Here is a 4973-nt window from a genome sequence, read left to right on the forward strand (position 1 = left end):
GAAACAATTCCAGAGGGATATATACAACTTGGTAACAGTGGTTATCTCTAAGTAGAGATTGATTTCTTCATTCTTTTGTATGTGTTTTCAATAGTGAACGTATATTGCATTTATAATTTAAAAATTTTTTTAAATTTTTAAATAATTAAAATTTTTTTAAAGCATTTCTTAGCATATATTGCTTTCTAAGACTGACTCAAATAATGAAATAGGTGGAGGATTTCTTACCTTCTAAATGTAAATGCCCATGAATATTTTACTTTATTTAATAATTTTTATTCAATAAATAGACAGCAGAGGGCACAAAAGAATTTTCAGAAAAAATGTAACCTAAACAAAAGATTCTGAAAGTCACCTTAAGTGAGGGAATCCCTGAGAATTTACTATCTTTCTTAATTATAACTTCTTAAAATGAATATATATTATGACTTCTATTTGTATGAAATCTTAAACTCAATAATCTAAACTAATAACTAACAGTACTAAGAAGTATTAATGAATATGTAGGTAGTCCCATTTGAAATCTAAATCACAATGAGATGTAACTATACAGCTATTAGAGGCACAAACCATAAAAGAAAACAAGTGGCAAACTGGATTTCCTCAAAATTCAAAACTTGTGCCCTTCAAAATGACAATGCTAAGAAAATGAAAAGACTGGGAGAAACTGAGAGAAAATATAATTACAAAACATATTGATAAGAGACTTGTATCCAGAATACACAAAGAACTCTTACATCAATAAGAGAAAGAAAAACAACCTGATTTTTTTAATGGGCAAAAAAAAATTTTGAATAGACCCTTCACCTACAAAGATATATAAATGGCAAATAAGTCCATTCAAAATAATAAGTTGTTATGGAAATGAAATTAAAACCACAAATTAAAAATTAAAATTAGATACCACTACACACCCACCAGAATTGCTGAAGCTAAAAATACTGACAATGCTAAGTACTGGCAAGGATGTGGAATAATGGGGACCCTCATGCATTGCTGGTGGGAATAGAAAATGGTACAGCCACTTTGGAGAACAATTTAACAGTTTTTTATAGAATTAAACATATACTTAGCCTATGACTCAGCCACTCCAGCACTAGGTATTTACCTAAAAGACATGCAAATGTATATTCACATGGAGACTAGTACTCAAATGTTCATAGCACTTTACTCATAATAACTGAAAATGAGAAACAAGTCAAATGTCTCAACCAGAGAAAGGCAAATAAATTGTGATGTATTTGTACAATGAAATAGCACTCAGTAAAAAAAAAAAGGAATGAAATGCTTATATCCACAGCAATATGGATGAACCTCAAAAATCAGATGCTAAATGATAGAAGCCAGATATCTATGACTTTATTTACATAAAATTCTAGAAAAGGCAAAACTACGGATGGTTACCAGGTGCCTGGGATGGAGGGGATAAGGATATGAGGGAACACTGATTGTAAAGGGGCACAAAGGAAATTTTTAGAGCGATGGGAATGTTTGTGGCAGTGATTACACCACTGTCAATATTTGTAAAAATTCATCAAATTGTACACTTGAAATTGTGAGTTTTATTGCACATAAATTTACTGCAATAAAGCTGCTTTTAAAAAAATAAAACTTACTCAATTCGTGTTTCTCTTTTCCTCTTCTCCTCCTAGATATGAGATCCCAAGTTCAGGGTTATTAGGTAGCATTATGGTTTCAGGATGGTCATCTGGCCAGTGCTTGGTATCTACCACACTGACTCCCCTTGAAATGTGCATCCACCTGGGTCTCAGACATGGGTCTCCATGCTGGCATCTTCTGAAAATGCTGATCCCCATCTGGTTCTCAGTTGTATGGTCCTCAAAGTTTTATGAAGTAGTGTCTTTTCATCACAATGTCAAGGGCTCTTGGGATGTAGTACACCGAGCCAGCCTCAACACCTCTCTCACACCACTGTGTAAACTCCCTTCGGCTCTTTCTGCCTAGATAGTTCTCTCCGCCGCATCACACGAAGGGGTAAGGTTGATGATGACTCTAGAACCTTGTCACTTTCTCCAAGTCCCACTAGAGAAAGGAGGCACATTATCTCTCTGAAGTTCTTGTAGGTCCAGGTTTCACTATTTCATTTTCTGAGCCTGGTCCTGAGTGGACAGAGTGCCTCAGCAGCCCATGCCAACTGGTTTTCTCACCAACTCTCCTTGTTCCCCAACTCAAAGAAAGGTTTTTTAATTTTTAATTTCCTCTTCCAATGTAATATAGGAAGATTGGCTTGATAAATATTCTTCTAACCCTATAATTAATGTAAGAAACTTTGCCTTTAGAGGAAGGAAAGAAATTGAGTAAGGGAAGCTGCCCAAGGTGAGGAAGACTAAAGTAGAGATTTGCCTAGGGCCAATGGGAAGCCCGAAAACAGGAAATCTTATGCAATGAGGAGACTATGAAATTTCTAAACATGGGCGAGGGAACTTTGCCTACTTTACTTAATTTTCTAAAGCTGGCTCTGCCCATACTTGGATTTGACACATATTCTTTTAAGGACTTAAAAAAATGTGTTGCTTTCTTTCTCCCTCTCCAGTACCCATTGTTTTAGATAGCCTTTCTTATCCTAGATTTAAACATTTCACAGTGGGATTTGAAGATTGGATTTACCTGGATTCTCACACCAAATCATAAGGAGTGCTCTGGGACAAATTCATGCTGAAAAGGACCTAGATCCGATTTTCTGAAATATTTTATCCAGGCCCAGGCTGACCTCTTTTGTGTTCCCTATCAAAATAATTTAAGGCATATTTTATGTGAAAACAAGAGAACCAGGAAGTGGTGGGAGGGAGCTAACATTTGTTGAGGACTCATGCTGACTTTGGGCTGAGGCTCTACGTGCATTGTCCCATTTAATCTTCATAATTTTTAAATCATCTTGCAGTTAAGAGATTGACTATCTTGCCCAAGGTCACACGGGAAGGAGAGGAATGAAATTCAAGCCTAAATTGATGAACTTCAAAGTACTCATTTTTATTATCTCATGCTGTCATCCTGGTAGACTAAGTTAAAGCCTCTAATCACAGTCTTAGCTGAAATAACATGAGGAGGAAGGAGGAAAGGAAAAAAGAAAGGAAGAAAGGAATGAACAAATGAACCTGAGTGGATATATCTTGAAAGCAGTGATAGTCCATATTTCATGAATTCTTTGCTAAGGAAGGAAACAGCTATCTAGACCAAGGGTCCCCAACCTCTTCGGCACCAGAAATCAGTGACCCTATGAGAATCTAATGCTTGATGATCTGAGATGGAGCTGAGGATGTGATGCTAGCGCTGGGGAGCGGCTACAAATACAGATGAAGCTTTGCTCGCTTGCTTGCCCACCGCTCACCTCCTGCTGTGCGGCCCAGTTCCTAACAAGTCACAGACCTGTACTGGTCTGTGGCCTGGGAGGTTGGGGACCCCTGAGATTCTAGACCCATGTAGTTCTTACTAACTAGGATATAGGGAAGAGAAAAAGTGTGTGAAAGAGCAGGTTTGCAAGGAATGGCCTAATTAGATAGGATATGTAGGCTATTATGGCAATGTTATGAATAGGCTTTGTGGTATCGTTTTTTAAAAATTTAAGCAAAGAGTGGAATTTGGAAAACATATTTTCATAGCTGTAGTGAGAAATGGCCTACAATGTGAGGATTTTAGATTACATGCAAACATGTAGAATCTCTGCTTTATAGAACTTCTGAAAGACTGTCAGCTTTAGAGCTACTTGGGTATTCCAAACCTCCCACAGGATTTGGAACTCGGTCCGTTCACTACTAAATTATTTGGAAACTATTAAGGGAACTGACAAGGTCTCTCAGGCACACTTTGAGTGTCTGAAGCATGAATGGACTTGCAAAGACTAAGTTATTTCAACTATAAGACCAGTGTTTCTCCCCATACTTCATATATGTGAAGGCTTTCCGATGGTTTGTATCTATAGCAACAAGTTCTATAGCTCATTGTTTTGCACAGTTCAGTCTTACCACCTCATGGATTGCCTAATCACTGCTCTACAAGAATGAATTTGTCTTCAAATGATATACACTGTATTAGCCTGCTCTTTGCTAAAGGGGTCCCACCCTTATACCTTCGTGGTAACAGAAGTTGAATTCCATCAGCCTGACTATATCCTTTATCCTGTTTTCCATTACTGGAGACAAAGAAAAATGGACTCTGCTAAGGCCATGTTAGGAGTACTGTACAGTGTAATAGAAAAGGGTAAGGGATTTGGAGACAGTAGATGTGGATTTGAATAAATACTACCATTTATAGTTGTGAGATCTTGGGCATATCATTTATATTCTCTGACTTTCAGTTTGTTCATTTATAAAATGGACATAATTAATTCTTATGGAACATGATTGTTGTAAAGATTAAGTGAAATACTATAAGGGAAAGGTTTTTTGTTTTTGTTTTTTTTAAGCGAGGCAACCCTTGGTTGACCTCACAGATGGCAAGGACCTTGTCAGCCTACAATCCCTTATTTTTTTATTTTTTATGCCTACAGCACCTGGGCTTCCTAGGTGGTCTCCCATCCAAGTTCTAACCAGGCCCGACCCTGCTTAGCTTCTGAGATCAGACGGGATCAAGCTTGTTCAGGGTAGCATGGCTGTAGACTAAAGGTATTTTTTTTTAATTGTGAAGAGCTATATAAATGTTGTTATTATCAAATGCACAGCTGAACAACCATTGAGCAGTAGAGTCTGCCTGCTGATGAGGGTGACCAGGAGGATATGTCTCTTTCTATGGCAGTTTTTTCACATGGATAGTGCTCCCCAGGGTAACCTTATATGTTATACCCACTAGAAAATGCATAATGTAGAGTTCCTTTTGGCTGTGTAGGTTTCTAAGAAGAAATGGGGAAACTATACAAGAATCTTTGGAGAGAGCACGAGCAACTTTTCTTGGGTCTGTGTTTGGGAGTGGGCAAAGGGAGGCAAAAGGCAAGAGGTGAGTTAGGAGAAGGCCTAGCA

The 4973-nt window shown here is 37.6% G+C and overlaps 1 protein-coding gene and 1 pseudogene across 5 annotated transcripts in view; one reads left to right on the forward strand and one right to left on the reverse strand.

Annotated features, from left to right (window-relative positions):
• The window catches only part of CCDC146 (coiled-coil domain containing 146), a 147487-nt gene that overhangs the window by 13664 nt on the left and 128850 nt on the right, over window positions 1-4973 (forward strand). The window lies entirely within an intron of this gene.
• On the reverse strand, window positions 4499-4617 carry LOC111743116 (annotated as a pseudogene).

This window comes from Pteropus vampyrus, unplaced genomic scaffold (assembly GCF_000151845.1).
Source record: "Pteropus vampyrus isolate Shadow unplaced genomic scaffold, Pvam_2.0 Scaffold107, whole genome shotgun sequence".
Lineage (NCBI taxonomy): Eukaryota > Metazoa > Chordata > Mammalia > Chiroptera > Pteropodidae > Pteropus > Pteropus vampyrus.